Raw genomic sequence first — 17,043 nt, forward strand, 5'->3', positions numbered from 1 at the left:
AGAAGGAAAGAAATCATAAATATCAGATCAGAAATAAATGAAAAACAAATGAAGGAAACAATAGCAAAGATCAATAAAACTAAAAGCTGGTTCTTTGATAAGATAAACAAAATTGATAAACCATTAACCAGACTTATCAAGAAAAAAAGGGAGAAGACTCAAATCAATAGAATTAGAAATGAAAAAGGAGAAGTAACAACTGGCAGTGCAGAAACACAAAGGATCATGAGAGATTACTACAAGCAACTCTATGCCAATAAAATGGACAATCTGGAAGAAATGGACAAATTCTTAGAAATGCACAACCTGCCAAGACTGAACCAGGAAAAAATAGATAATATGAACAGATCAATCACAAGCACTGAAATTGAAACTCTGATTAAAAATCTTCCAACAAACAAAAGCCCAGGACCAGATGGCTTCACAGGCGAATTCTATCAAACATTTAGAGAAGAGCTAACTCCTATCCTTCTCAAACTCTTCCAAAATATAGCAGAGGGAGGAACACTCTTAAACTCATTCTACGAGGCTACCATCACTCTGATACCAAAACCAGAGAAGATGTCACAAAGAAAGAAAACTACAGGCCAATATCACTGATGAACATAGATGCAGAAATTCTCAACAAAATACTAGCAAATAGAATCCAACGGCACACTAAAGGGGTCATACATTATGATCAAGTGGGGTTTAACCCAGGAATGCAAGGATTCTTCAATATATGCATATCAATTAACATGATGCACCATATTAACAAATTGAAGGAGAAAAAACATATGATCATCTCAATAGATGCAGAGAAAGCTTTCGATAAAATTCAACACCCATTTATGATAAAAACCCTCCAGAATGTAGGCATAGAGGGAACTTTTCTCAACACAATAAAGGCCATATATGACAAGCCCACAACCAACATCGTCCTCAGTGATAAAACCCTGAAACCTTTTCTGCTAAGATGAGGAACAAGACAAGGTTTTCCACTCTCACCACTATTATTCAACATACTTGTGGAAGTTTTAACCACAGCTATCAGAGAAGAAAAATAAATAAAAGGAATCCAAATTAGAAAAGAAGAAGTAAAGCTGTAACTATTTGCAGATGACATGATACTATACGTAGAGAATCCTAAAGATGCTACAGAAAACTACTAGAGCTAATCAATGAATTTGGTAAGTAGCAGGATACAAAATTAATGCACAGAAATCTCTGGCATTCCTATTCACTAATGATGAAAAATCTGAAAGTGAAATTAGGAATACACTCCTATTTACCATTGCAACAAAAAGAATAAAATATCCAGCAATAAACCTACCTAAGGAGACAAAAGAGCCTTATGCAGAAAACTATACGACACTGATGAAAGATATTAAAGATGATTCAAATCAATGGAGAGATATATCATGTTCTTGGATTGGAAGAATCAATGTGAAAATGACTCTACTACCCAAAGCAATCTACAGATTAAATGCAATCCCTATCAAACTACCACTGGCATTTTTCACAGAACTACAACAAAAAATTTCACAATTTGTATGGAAACACAAAAGACCCTGAATAGCCAAAGCAATCTTGAGAAAGAAAAACAGAGCTGGAGGAATCAGGCTCCCTGACTTCAGACTATACTACAAAGCTACAGTAATCAAGACAGTAGGGTACTGGCACAAAAACAGAAATATAGATCAATGGAATAGGATAGAAAGTCCAGAGATAAACCCACACACATATGGTCACCTTATTTTTTATAAAGGAGGCAAGAATATACAACGGAGAAAACACAGCCTCTTCAATAAGTGATGCTGGGAAAACTGGACAGCTACATGTAAAAGAATGAAATTAGAACACTCCCTAACACCATACACAAAAATAAACTCAAAATGGATTAAAGACCAAAATGTAAGGCCAGACACCATCGAACTCTTAGAGGAAAACATAAGCGGAACACACTATGACAAAAATCTCAGCAAGATCCTTTTTGACCTACCTCCTAGAGAAATGGAAATAAAAACAAAAATAAACAAATGGGAACGAATGAAACTTCAAAGCTTTTGCACAGCTAAGGAAACCATAAACAAGACCAAAAGACAACCCTCAGAATGGGAGAAAATATTTGCAAATGAAGCAACTGACAAAGGATTAGTCTCCAAAACATACAAGCATCTCATGCAGATCAATATCTAAAAAACAAACAACCCAATCCAAATATGGGCAGAAGACCTAAATAGACAATTCTCAAAGAAGATATACAGATTGTCAACAAACACATGAAAGAATGCTCAACATCATTAATCATTAGAGAAATGCAAATGAATACTACCATGAAATATCATCTCACAGCGGTCACAATGGCCGTCATCAAAAAATTTACAAACCATAAATGCTGGAGAGGGTGTGGGGAAAAGGGAACCCTCCTGCTCCGTTGGTGGGAATGTAGTTTGATACAGCCACTATTTGAGAGCAGTATGGAGGTTCCTTAAAAAACTAAAAATAGAACTACCATATGACCCAGCAATCCCACTATTGGGCATACACCTTGAGAAAACCATAATTCAAAAAGAGACATGTACCACAATGTTCATTGCAGCTCTATTTAAAATAGCCAAAACATGGAAGCAACCTAAGTGTCCATCGACAGATGATTGAATAAAGAAGATGTGGCACATATATACAATGGAATATTACTCAGCTATAAGAAGGAACGAAACTGAGTTATTTGTAGTGAGGTGGATGGACCTCGAGACTCTCTTACAGAGTGAAGTATGTCAGAAAGAGAGAAACAAATACTGTATGCTAACACATATATATGAAATTTAAAAAAGAAAAAAAGGTCAGAAGAACCTAGGGGCAAGACAGGAATAACGATGCAGACCTACTAGAGAGTGCACTTAAGGATATGGGGAGGGGGACGGTAAGCTGCGACAAAGTGAGAGAGTGGCATGGACATATATACACTACCAAACGTAAAATAGATAGCTATGGGAAGAAGTCCCATAGCACAGGGAGATCAGCTCTGTGCTTTGTGACCACCTAGAGGGGTGGGATAGGGAGGGTGGGAGGGAGGGAGATGCAAGAGGGAAGAGATATGGGGACATATGCATATGTATAACTGATTCACTTTGTTATAAAGCAGAAACTGATGCACCATTGTTAAGCAATTATACTCTAATAAAGATGCTAGACAAAAAAAAGAAGAGTATACATTTTATATCATTCCAGTTATATAAAATTTAAAAACAGGAGAAAGTGATTTATTTTGTTAGAAGACAGGAGGGTTGTTACTTTAGGAAGAAGGGTTTTGATAGGGGAATAACATGAGGCAATCTTCTCTGTAGCTGGTTAAGGAAGTTCTGTTGTACTGACAGTTTGGTATAAACATTTAATAAATTCATGACTGAGTAAATTTATTAAATGCTTGTATTTGACAAAATCTATTGAGATGATATGGTTTTTCTCTCTTTTTTCTGTTAATTTGAATTCTGAGTATTAAACCAACCTTGTGTTCTTATAGTATATTTCTTGATCTGGATATGGTTACATGGGTGCATTCACTTTATGAAAATTAATCAATGTGTATTACATTGTGTGTATTACCTTGTGATTAAAAGCTTATTTTAAAAGTTTAATATTTAAAAAAATAAAAGTTTATTTGGAGTGATGGCCAAGAAAAAAGAAAGAATTATGCATTACCAGTCTCTTAAAATATATTGTCATGTAGTATCATATCTCCCCCTAGTTACTAGCTTTTAAATGTTTCCTTTTATCCATGAACTCAAAACCAAATCTAATAAATATTCATTTTCAAGCAAAGAACAAATAATTAAGTAGTGAACTAAAAGTTACAAATTAAAATTAAGAGTGATACCAGTGTAGACAAAATGAAAAATTTAATTGATACATATATAACCTCAAGGCTTTTAAAGAACTCCAGTCAGTCAGCATGACATGTATATAAGTTTTACAAACATAATTTCTTTTTATTTTATTACCGAGGAGCATTAGGATATACTTTCTTGACTGTAATTATTGCTTACAGTTAATTACAAATGAAACAGAAGTGCTGGTAATATTGGAGACTCGTACTCTGCATAAAACTGGAAATTACTGCTATTACTCTTGGTTGCTAGAGAATATTAGGTCATAGATGCTAATTAGCAGTTCATAGCCTTCCTGCAGCAGGAAATTTCATTGCTGGATGAAACTGTCTTACTAGCCAAACCTACCACTCATGGCACTCAGACCATTTTTGTTTGAGCTATTAGAAGGTATAAAAACTAAAAATTTACGTTTTTGTTTATTTTTGTAAGAAGGAAACCATAAAGGGTAACATACACAGTCTCACTGCTTCGAGAAAAAGTTGGATCACTTTTTGAGTCTCATAGTTTATGTATAGGAATCAATTAAAAACAAAAAAATAAAAGTATTAATCAACACAAGGCAGAAATGACAAGGTCTCCCATGAAATACTTGATCCCAAAACAAAAAATTAGAGAATAAAATATATGTGGATGGGAGAGAAATGAGAATGGTTCTAGGACCTTTCTGATGTGTAATCTGTCATACAATTATACACTCACACATATTCAAACACACATGCACACACAACTATCCCTGATTATGTTTATATGCGTATATTACATACACACATATATATGTATATATATAATCTTTTAAGTCTTTCTATATACATACATATTTATATAGTCTTTTTATTTTCTTTTTTAATACAGTCAGATCCCTCAAAGAACAGACATTTCTTGGGCTTCTTCTGGATTTTTTTTAACTTTTGATTCTGTCATTTATTAAAATATATCCATGTCCCCCAGTACACATATATTTTTACTAAGCACATAATTGTTTGGAGAAATATTCATAGAAAGAGGAACATGTTAAAACTCCAACCTGAATTTAATTATTCCTACTAAAGAAAAAGAATTTAGATAATGCATGAATCCTGGTTACTTAGTCACATTAGGTTTTATATTAAAATATAAACTATATTAGTACTGAAAAAAAGGATATTAAATGCTTCATATTTTTATTCTGGGACACACGTGGGCATGCACACACATATACGTACACGAACAGTGGTGACCTAGAAAATTCCTTAATGTGTGAGACAAGAAACCAAAGAATAAATCAGAGTCACAGGAATATAGGGGTTCTTTATATTAAAAAGGCATATTCATTTCTTCTCAGGGTAATGACATACCCCAATTTTAATTGGGCTCTTTTCTTTTCCCAGAAATGGTCCATCCATTTTCACCTGTGGAAGTAAAATTAATTAAATGAGCAAAAACCTGTAAAAATTGGAAGAGTTAGTCTTTCTTCTCTGTAAATAGATCACAGGTTCCGTGTGATACAAAATACATCTGCCCTTCTCTTAAACTCTTGTCAAGCCTTAACATAGGCTAGAATCAGATTTAAATGAACTCTGAGGTAATTAAGCAAAGGAGAGAAAGAATTGGAGGTTTAGTGAGAAATATTGAAAGAAATAGGTTCACTCTGTCCTGAATCAGAAGAAGATGAGAGTTGGGAGGCAGGGAGGAGCTGGTAGTGTCCTGTTTTAATCTCCATACTTCAGTCTTACAAGAAGATTACCATCCCTGCTTACTTGAACTGAATCAAACCTATTTTATGGGCAGTCTCAGTTCCAAGTATTCTGACCCATTGTACCTATGAAAGCACTTTAATTTGTTGGACCGTATGCTACAATTTTTATGTTTGAATATACGCCACCATTGCCATGATATGTGTGGACCAGTAGTCATGACTGCTAATAAAATAATGTAACATTGGTATTTCATTTTGGTTTATTTCATAGTAATACATGTTAATTGAAAAAATCATTAGAAAATGCAGTAAGTAATCATTAGACTGTACCTCATTTCTATAATAGAAATAATTATACAATATTGTGTTAACATTTTGATGTCTGTCTGCCTCTATTATCTATCTATCTATCTATCAACTGTCTAAAAACAACTATTGCAACTCCTCATATTTATGGAGTAATTTATAATTCACAGGCTGTTTCAAATATTGATCCTCACAGTAACTCGTGGAGGAAGAGACCTGTAAGGTTGTGCTCCGAAGCGTGTGTGTGTGTGTGTGTGTGTGTGTGTGTATTTTATTTACCCTCTTTCTTTACCAATTGTCCCACTGTTCCGTCGAAAGCAAAGGTTAATTACATTTCTGTGGAACTATCTAGTGGAAGGCTACCTTTCTTCCACTAAATTACAACAAGAGTAAATTAGAGGTTTTCAGAACTTCACGGTTTTGATTGATGAATTCATTAATTCATCTTTTCAAAGTGAGGACTCATGTTTTAAATATTTTATGTACAATTTGCATGTTGGCATTTTGAAAGGCTTTAAAAAAAATTAAACAGTGCTTAAGAGAAAGGTCAAACTGGTCACCTTGGAGGCTGGATACTTTTGTGATGCAGAGGAAGAGGCAGGGTTGTCTTTCCTTTCTTTCTCTCCCTTGAAAAACAGTTTGTCTTGGGTTTCTCCATGAGGTCCTTATTTTATGACTTCAGAGCAAGGACAAATGTGTTTAATGAGATATTGGGGTTTCTTTTCCCAAAGTGAGATTCTCTTCATGTCAGGGTTTCAACAGAGGTTTGGCTATGATTTCAGCTCAAATTTCAACAGTAGCTACTGCAGGGTCATGGCATTGTCATTCTCCACATGGACCCTTTCCATCCAAGTTTTATGCACTTTAACGTGCTCTGCATCCAGTCATCGATGCACAGGCATCTCCCACACTCCCAACACAACTGAGCATGTGCCTAGAAACTGCTTAGAGCAGACTGAGACTTTCAGTCCACGGAACAGATTATTTCCAATTTAAGGCAACATATATCACCCATATAGACAATGTGACATCAGGAAAACTGGATTCTATAAGCAGTGTCGTTGTTTTCTTGCCCATCAAAGTTTCAAGTGTACAGGAAGATCAGCTCGGTGCTTTGTGACCACCTAAAGGGGTGCTATAGGGAGGGTGGGAGGGAGGGAGACGCAAGAGGGAAGAGATATGGGGACATATGTATGTGTATAGCTGATTCACTTTATTATAAAGCAGAAACTAACACACCATTGAAAAGCAATTATACTCCAATAAAGACATTAAAAAATTTTTTAAAGTTTCAAGTGTAATACTACACTCTCACCCTACCCATGACACTTTTGAGAATCCATGAAGAAATAAAGCAAGTAAAAAAGATGTGTTCAGTTTTTTCCCCAAATTGGCCATAACTAAGCCTGATTTTTAAAAAATAAAGAGAAATGAAGAGAGACAGACAATCATTATGATTAGGTAATAGTATGCAAAATGACCGTTTAGTCGTCCATCTAAGATCATACAGGGTAGACAGAAGTGGTATGCAGATACATATCTCAGCACAAATTGCAGGATAAGTCACACAAAGCAGGCTTTCTTTAAAAATATCTTAACAGTAAAGGAGGATTCATTTTTAATGCCCCACCTGCTTAATGCAACTTCAACCCAAATTGGTTCACACATGCAGAATATTAAGCAGGGATCTAGCGTAATGACTGAGGGCTTTCAAGACATTGAAGGAAGAATAGTTAATGATATATGGAGTTTCATCCTTATTAAAATCTGAAGCAGTATTTATGCCTCTCCCTTTCAGTGAGTCCATCCTATTGCCTCACATAAAAGCGCATTCCTGGCCTCATTCTCAGTCCTTAATTTGTACTTGAGAAATATGTACGTGTTGAGCCAGATGCTCCCAGTACCTAAGGTAACTCTGTGATAAATTGGGCACTTGAGAAAACAGGATTAACTCTTTTACTAAGAGTTCTGCAGAGGCCCACTCCACTTCATGTAAATGCAGTATCTGAAAATCTGGCTCTATCAAAAAGGCAATTAGAATTTACTGTAGTTTTACATTCAGCACAGCCTCTTTTAATGCTTACAAAAATGCTTTTATTAACAAAAAACTTTTTTTTCCAAATAACTCTTCAGGAATGTGTCTACTGGGTAAAGCTACATACTTCTAAAATGAAGAATATCCTCTAGTGCCCTGGAGGAGTTGGGGGGAAAAGCTATGTTTCCCAAATGAGCCCTATACTCTTTTTAATCCATGAGGTAAATATACATTCACAGATGAGGTATCTCATCTGGAGATCAGGAGATTGATCATTAATTGTCAATAGAGTGTTTGGAGCAAAGTCTTACCTGCCTCACTGATGAAGCCTATTTCATCTTAATCCAGAAAAACTAAATCATTGTGTTACTGAAAATGTTTCACTTCTACTTTTCTTTCAAAGGCTGGAGACAGTCCTTTCTTTCTTTTATGTCCTCTTTTTGGTTCAAATGACTCAACGTTCCTTAACAATATCAGTTTCATGTAAGATAGATCTGATCTAAGCTGTTTATAATCTTAAGTGTGTTTGAGTCACCCTTTTAATACTTTAATTTTTGGCAGGATACTTCAAGGGATTTAAAGGCTCAAAACAACACAACAAATCAGCAGTAATTACAACACAATGACTATTACAGCACAGCAATATCGCAGAGTGCCTCTAAAAGCATCCTAATTGCATACTTCATTTGGTTACCCTTTTGGCACCACACTGAGTTTTTGAGCAGGGCCATCTCTAGCCCTGACTGGACCATTAAAAATACTCCTGAAGCAAAGTTCTTTCGTGTCCCAGCAAACTCACAGCAAGTTAGGCATCCCTCCATCTCTTCAACATTCTGATAGAAAGGTCTGTAATAAGGATGTCAACATCGGTGTAGCAAAAATAAGCTTTACCGGCTGAGCTAAATTTGTGTTGTCCCTTGAAAATGTTAAAATTTTAAAGTCTGAACACTGAGCTTTTGAATTTTTACAGTCTTAAGGCTTCTTTTATATGGGGTGGGGTGAGGATGGTGGGTGAGAATGGAATTCTAAAACGTATTTTATGAGATGTTGAAATTTTGACAGATAATTTTTTAACTTGACAAAATCTTGCCACTTGGTCTTCCTTCTTTATTTCCCTGCTATATACCATCACCCTGCTTTCCCATTCATGTCAAGTTTTTATTTCTTATAGCACTTCTGTAGGCTAATAACCATTCATTGTATTTATTCCCGTATGCTCCCTTTTTAACTCAGTCTAATTTGTCCTCCTTTTGTTGTCATGAACATCTGCCCCCTCACAGACTGTTGAATCCATTTAAAATAAGATAATCTGCCAAGTGCAAGTAAATATGTGCCACCACACACCCCTGCAAAAAGAAATGCCTCTCTCCCAATTTTTGCAACATTATGGCTACCAAAAAAACAACAGTTGCAAATGTTTTATCAGTTCGAGGGTGACATGATAACAATTTTTCAAAAAGATCATTACTTTTGGTAGCTACATTTGCCTTATCTTGAAGCTTCTTTTCTGTTCAACATAATACTGAGTGTTCTTTGGTATGAGATATAAACCAGACTTACATGTTTCCCAAACTTAAACATTCACTGTCCAATCCAGGATTTACTATGTAAGTAAAGAATGTACTTTTAGCTTGGAGTCATATGACACAGGTTACAAATTCAGCTTGTCTCTCAGTAGATACTTCTTATATCACAGACATAAATCAGAAGAAAGTGTAAAATAAAATATGTTATTTAAAAAGCAGTGCTTCAAATATAGGTAAGTGGAATTATAAATGGAAAACATGTAACAACTTTACATTTAGAACACTTTCAACTGGTCTTTGGATTTGGATTTACTGATAGACAAAGTGTGCTAAAAATTTCTCAACGCTAAAAATGAGCCTTAGCATGGCAAAACAGGGTAAAATATAGGACACTATCTGAAGTCTTCTGAATTTTAATCCCAAAAATGACATGTAAGTGACTTGTTACAATGGGCAAGTCACTTAACTGGTAGACTCACAGTTCCCATCAGCTAATTTGTGGTGGTAATACCTGAATGTCTTTACCTTCCTAAAGAATCAAAATGATCTAATGCACATGAGCAGGGTTAAGACCAGAGCAAGCTGTACAAATGCAAAGTATTATTATTATTCAACAATAAAAAATCAATGTACCTAAAACATACTCATGTGAGGTTTATATTTCAATAACACCAACTCTGCTTCTGATACAGATTCCTTTCAAAAGACATGGCTTGGGCTTCCCTGGTGGCACAGTAGTTGAGAGTCCGCCTGCCGATGCAGGGGACATGAGTTCGTGCCCCGGTCCGGGAAGATCCCACATGCTGCGGAGCGGCTAGGCCCATGAGACATGGCCGCTGAGCCTGCGCGCCCAGAGCCTGTGCTCCACTTGAATTACTTTCCAAACTGTTGTATATCTCTTAAGAGGAGCAAAGTATGCCTGAAAATAGATATGCATATATTTACTCAAGGTTACATACATTTGAAATATGCATTTTTTAAAAACCAACAACTACATTTAAAATTTTGGATTTGTAGTCTATAATTTCTGTAATTCTAAGCGGTAGTATAAATTCTTTTTTGTTACCTTTTATCTGATTGATAATTCTGGGTACTAGAAACAAGCACTATAGTGGAATTTCATTATTTGCTGTAGTTATATGTTCTAAAAAGTCACTGCAAACAGTGCGTTAGCAAATATTGAATCATTGCTACTAGGGGAAATAAAGGGGGAGGTTCCTACAAGCCCCTGGTCACAATATTGTCATCAGGTGATTAATACATAACCTTGTTTTATGTGTGTTTCTGTATAAAGACACCTTACTTACTATATATTGTTGATTTAACTCATGCCTGAGCAAAGCTTATCTAAATGCATATTTTCTTCATAAAGCATGACACAACCTTCTTGGGCTTAGGTACAATAGACAACACTTCAGCATTATGGCTGGGGCACATTTTAAACAGCAAAATTACCAAGAAAAACTACAAAAATGTGGAAAATGTGGCACTAAATAGACCAAGAAAAGGACACTTGTGTACAGTATGGAGCTGAAACAAGAAGGCCAAGTTTTGCCTCAGCTGGGAATGTACGCAATGGCTGATTCAAACTCTTCCCTCCTCTGCACTTACCTGTGAATGATCTCAAAAGCACCATAAGTATTGATTTTGGAGTCACAGATAAATTTTAGCAAATAGGCAAATTTGCAAGTATGGAATCTGCAAATAATGAAGATCAACTTGTAAGGGTGCACAGAATCTGAGGCTGGACTACATTAGTAAATCATTGGTCCATCCTCCTTTGTGTGAAGCTTCTCTTTGTAAAAGTATCTGATACTTTGAGAGCAGAGCTGTAAAGCCACTATTCAGTGCTTAAGATTTAATGTCTATCTTCTTCCCCCCTAACTAACTCTTCCATTTAAGGAGCAATACTGAAAATGTGTTTGTTTACAAATTCTTTGTGTGGAACAGATTAAACGATTATTTCTGAGGCATAATTTAGGACATCCAGGAGTAAATTTGTGTAAACAAATTTCTCTTGTTCCCTCTCCCTCACCCCAATTCTACACAGTGATCGTACTTTATCATTCACAGTTCAAAAAAACTGGAATATTTCAGCCAAATGGCACTAAGCTGAGAAGGATTTGCATTATCAGTTCAGCCACTGGCATGGCCTTTTGGAATAAAGATGACTCTGACCCACTCTGGCTTTCATCTTGATAAACTACTGTCATTACAATGGAAGAATTTAATTTTTCCCCTGTAGGTTGTATTTCTTTTATTTTTCCACTATTTCCACTGAGAAAAATTCTGGGCTCAGTACTGACCAAAGGTCAGACTACAGTTGTCCCTGTCCCTTCATCAACTTCATGGCCAATATCCAAAGAAGTTAGAGAAGAGGAATAAATGAATGAGAAAAAGAACAGAACCTTCCTGAATCCCACGATAAATCCCTTTCGTTACAAAGCCCATTAGAACCATCTCTGCTTAAGCCTATTCTTAAGATTGCTGTTTAGAATTTAATGGGTTGATCTCTGAGGTTCTGGAAATATTCCATAGCATAATTATTCTCTGGCTTCTAACAGATATCCTAATATAATTTAAACAAACAAACAAACAAACAAAAAACACTAGATGTCAGGACTCTTGGATTTAAGTTCTGCCTCTGTATGAACTTATGAGGTTGGGATAGTCAATCTCCTGAGCTTTGTTTTCTCCATCCGTTAAATACAGACAGTAAGAGTCACCTGAAAAGGTAAATAGGAGGGTCTAATGAGATAATAAATAAAAAAGGGTTTTGTAAACAGTCAAAGGCCTTAGGAACAGGATCTTGGCTATAACATTAGCCAATGTAAATATAATGACTATGCAGTAATATCATTATTTCTAAAATAAGCTTTTTAAGCATAGTAAAACAAGCAGCTTCTTCTGAACCATAACTAATGATTTGAGTTTTTTGTTCTGTTTCAGAAAAGAGGTGGTATACACTGATGGGTTCCAGGAAGCGATAGTAGAACCCCTGAGTCTGAGATTTGTAGAAAGTTCCACATTTATTCAAGAGGAATAAATCACATCGTGCATCACCTTCTCTTTCCCCGAAACCAAACCTTATAAATTTGCTTCCAGGTCCTCAAAGCAGAAAGAATTGGGCATCACACTGTTTGTGTGAGGTTTGGAGGTTGAGACTTGGTTGAACTGATAGCCACTCCTTCAGAAGTGTGAGTGCCAGTATATGCTTAATTCAATTACCCAGCATGTAAGCAAACAAAAGAGGAAGAAAACACTGTCTTGGCTCAATTCCAGATTTGCTCACATCATTAATACTGATCAAAGTGACCAGATAATTGCCAATCTTGCCCAATTTTGAAATTTGTTTTCTATTTTAATTGAAAAATCTGCTTCAGATTTAGGTTTGAGGTAATTTGTTTTGGATTTTTTCCCTAACTTGGACCTGCGAAGCTCACTGACATCCAACATTTGACTCTTCATCAAATTACATCTTACATGTGAAATCTTCTCAGAAAAGCTGAGTCAAATAAGACTCAGTTCTTGAAAATTCCTTTTTAGCAACTGTTTCCCCCACGGTATTCACTGGTCCATTGTTCACAAACTACCTTTAAAATTTGATCAATACATGCTTGTTTAGGATTTGTGGGTTTTTTTTTTTTTTATGAGTAATGCTTAAGCTAATTTAGCTTGTAAGCTTAGAATGGGCTTGTCTATACTTATGTTTGATACATTGTGGTTTATTCAATAAACACTTAACAGCAACCAAAGAATTGGACCAATTGACACATCAGTTTTATGGATTTAATGGATGACCGGTACTTTAAAAAATCTTTTAAACATGGAGTAAATAAAGTATGAAACATTTAATTAACTGTCCTGACTATTCTAGGACTTCAAATGTTACTCTAGCCAACATACAATAAAAGAATCAATCCATCTGTCTACATAAAGACAGACAGACCTCTGAGGCTCGGTGATTCATAGCATTTTCTGCACTAACCCATATTCAGTTACTGTTGAGGGAACTCTCTGAGTGAGAAATGGTTCTATTTTAATACTCAGTTTGAATGAAGGTAGTGCTGCTCTTGTGTTATTTTGCCTAGAGAGCTACCTTAAAACCCTATCAGTTTTACCACCTTTGCAGTTCATGTTCAATGGGTAGACACCTCCCAGGCCATAAATGTCTCAATGTAAGGCACCACCATTGTTTGATGAGTAGGTTGTTCATGAGCCACTGGTCATTGACAAGGAGATTAGCTCTTGGGGGAGAAAGTCCAGTCTCCTCTACAGAAGCAAGGTTTCATGCATACAGGAACTGCAGTAGATTTCACAAGAGTCAATATTCAGGGAAGAGATCTGGTTAATTCCAAAAATTACCTTTGTCCCTCCTTAACTTGGTGGCACACTTCAATTATAATTCATAAAACACAAGGAGATTGTGGAAAGTCCTTTGACAATAGCAATGTGCATGCAGGAGCATACCTTTTCCAAGATTCACTAAAACAGAGCAGTTTCCAACTCTTTGCAAAGGCCCTGTGGCCTTTATAAATGTTCTAGCTGTCCACGTGATTACTATGACAAGTGTTTGGTTAACAGGACATGAATGAGGTCACTGTGGGATTTGTAGCTTTTGTTTTTTTCTTAGCAAATCATCAAGTTCAGTAGCAGGGGAAAAATACCACTCTGAGTATCAAAACATGAGTTAACTCTTTTTATGAATCAAACTTATTTTCCTTTTATGATTCAGAGAATGTGTCAACAAGGAATTAGGAAAGTTGATTGTGTAAGGGCATGACACAGTTTCCAAGAAAGTAAGCAACAGTTTGAAAATCCAGAATTGTATTCATCCACTCCAAGACTTGCAATTTAAGTTTAAACTTTGACTTATTAAAAATAGTTAATGACATCATTTGATTAATTCAAATAACATACCAAATAACCATCAGCAAATCTTCCTGAGCACAGACTATGTGCCTGGTGCTATGAGGAGGGCATCAGAAGATCCAAAGACACTTAAGACATACCCTCAGTGAATTGATATAATTAGGGAAATAATGTATACACAGGAGGACAAATTAAGTGACTACTCAAGAAAAAAATAATGATAATGAGTGCATTTGTTTTGGAAAATAAGGTCACAAACTTAAAATTTAAACAAGACTATCTTTTACTAAGGATGGCACACTGGGAGGAGATTGATTCAGCTCTCAAGGTTCATTAAAATATCAAAATTTTTAAAGAAATATTTATTTATTTATTTAATTTATTTAATTTTTTTGGCTGCGTTGGGGCTTAGTTGTGGCACGCGGGATCTTCGTTGAGGCATGCAGGATCTTTCGTTGCAGCGTGTGGGCTTTTCTCTAGTTGCAGCACGCGGGTTTTCTCTTCTCTAGTTGTGGTGCACAGGCTCTCTCCTTGAGGCACGCGAGCTCAGTAGTTGTGGCATGCGGGCTTAGTTGCTTCCTGGCGTGTGGGATCTTAGTTTCCCCAGCAGGGATTGAACCCTCTTTCCCTGCATTGGAAGGCAGATTCTTTACCAGTGGACCAAAATTATAGGCTCATTTTATCAAAATTATAGGCTCATTTTATTTACAGATACAACCTAAAATCTTTTTTGGAGAATTGTTTTGAGGTCAGTGTTAAGAGTAGGATGCTTAGAGGAGGCGAAAAATTATGACTTTCCGGGAGGAGAAAGGAGCTTTTGATACAGAGCTATGTATAGACGACTAATGATACACTACCCAGAGAGGCCAAGGAATTTGTTCCTGCTCTAAAGGGTTTATCATGCTTCCACTAGAAAAGTGTAATTATTAACATAAACGCATTAGTTTATAACTCTGAAGACATTCTCATTGTCATTTATCATATAGAAGAAAAAGGTTATGGATTTATATCAAAGGTCTATAGAGATTTAAATGTGATCCTTGCCATGAAGGTCATCCTTATTGTTTATTCCTTAGGCACTTAAAACTCAGCAAGTGGAAACTGAACTTAAGGTCTTCCCCCAGTCTTGTTGCCTGTCCCATAGCTGGAAGGGCACCACTAAACATCCATCGCTTTTCCTCACCACACCCAAGCAGTCAGCAATGTCTTTAGCTCCACATCTGAATTCTCCTACACACACCACCATCCCTTCTGTCATGTTCATGGTCTCTAGGCTGTCTCGTTTTTGTGAATATTCTCCATACTGCCATTGAAGTTATATTTCTAAAATGCAGTATGAACATGTCACTATTCTATTGATACTTAAAACCATTTAATAATCATACCTTGCCAAAAATCCAATATGTTTATTATGATGGTAAAAGGTCATTTGCTGTCAGGCCCCCTCTTTATTTTTCAGCCTCTTCTTCCTTCATTGTCTCCATCCACTTAGGTTCTAGTGTCTGTGAACTATTTCCAGTTCTCCAAACCAGCTGATGTACCTCTTTGTCCATGATCTTGTTTCTACTCATCCTTCAGGACACTGAAGGATGTCACTGTCACTTCCTCTTGACCACTGCTTTGCCCAGGGGGATATAGCTATTTCCTCATCTGCCCTTTATCATAAATCTTAGAACATGTTGTTGGAATTTGTCATGCTCTCTAGAGTGCTCTTCAAGAGGAGAGGTCATAAAACCATTTATGTTTGACTATCCATCATCTAGTAGTGCTCAATAAATTTCAAGTGGAGGACTTTATGAATTTCTTGACTATTTTTCTTACCTTGAATGTGAATTGCTCAGTCTTATTATCTTTGTGTTCAACATGCAGCCTCTAAGAGAGACCAATGTTTGCTAAATATTGATTGTTGAATGAATAAATTAAAACTTGCCTACCTGAAGACTGACTGACTGACGACAAAGTTTATAGGGTAATAGTTGGTCATAATGTTGATCCATGGGGCAGAAAGATTTTTAGTTATTTTAATGTATCTTGTTTTTTAATATAATTAGTTGTGCAATTTATTTGAAAAGATGTTAATGTTATTTTTAAAACTCTATGCTTACAGGCTAAAGTTTCTAGAATTTTTCCTCAAAAATTGATAGTCATTCAAATCAATTTCATCATGTAGTGAGTTATGGAGGTGACATTAGCAAGATGGTGGGATAGAAATTCCTACTGCTCATGGCCTCCCAGAAACATCAATTTGAACAACAACCTCCACACAAAAATACCTTCACAAGAGCTAAGCATTCCAGGATAGGGGTTACAGCACCTGGGTGGAACACGGAAATAAGAAAAGATGCATTGAAGAGGGTAGTACAGACAGTTTCACATTACCCCCATCACCCCTCTCTCAAGCCTATGAAGCCCAGCATGGAGAGAGACTCCCTTCTCATGTGAGAAGAAGATTGAAGTGAGGGCCCAGCCTTACCATGGACCCCAGAACCAGACCCACACCATCGCCAGGAGGTTCTTATAAACCTAGATTCCTGGCCTGCCCCAATAGCAGGTCATCTGCCACAGACACAGATACCAGGCCCATGCCATTGGTCCCTTGTGACTATTCTGCCCCTGAAGACCCAGGATCCATGCCAGCCATGATGGATGCAACCTCCAAGCCTGCCCACTTTCTGACCAGGTACTTCAAACCAACTGAAGAAATAAAACTTTGCCAGCATCTCAGAATTTCCTTTATGTACCTTCACAAGTGCTACC

The sequence above is a fragment of the Phocoena sinus genome, chromosome 17, assembly GCF_008692025.1.
Source record: "Phocoena sinus isolate mPhoSin1 chromosome 17, mPhoSin1.pri, whole genome shotgun sequence".
NCBI classification, from domain to species: domain Eukaryota; kingdom Metazoa; phylum Chordata; class Mammalia; order Artiodactyla; family Phocoenidae; genus Phocoena; species Phocoena sinus.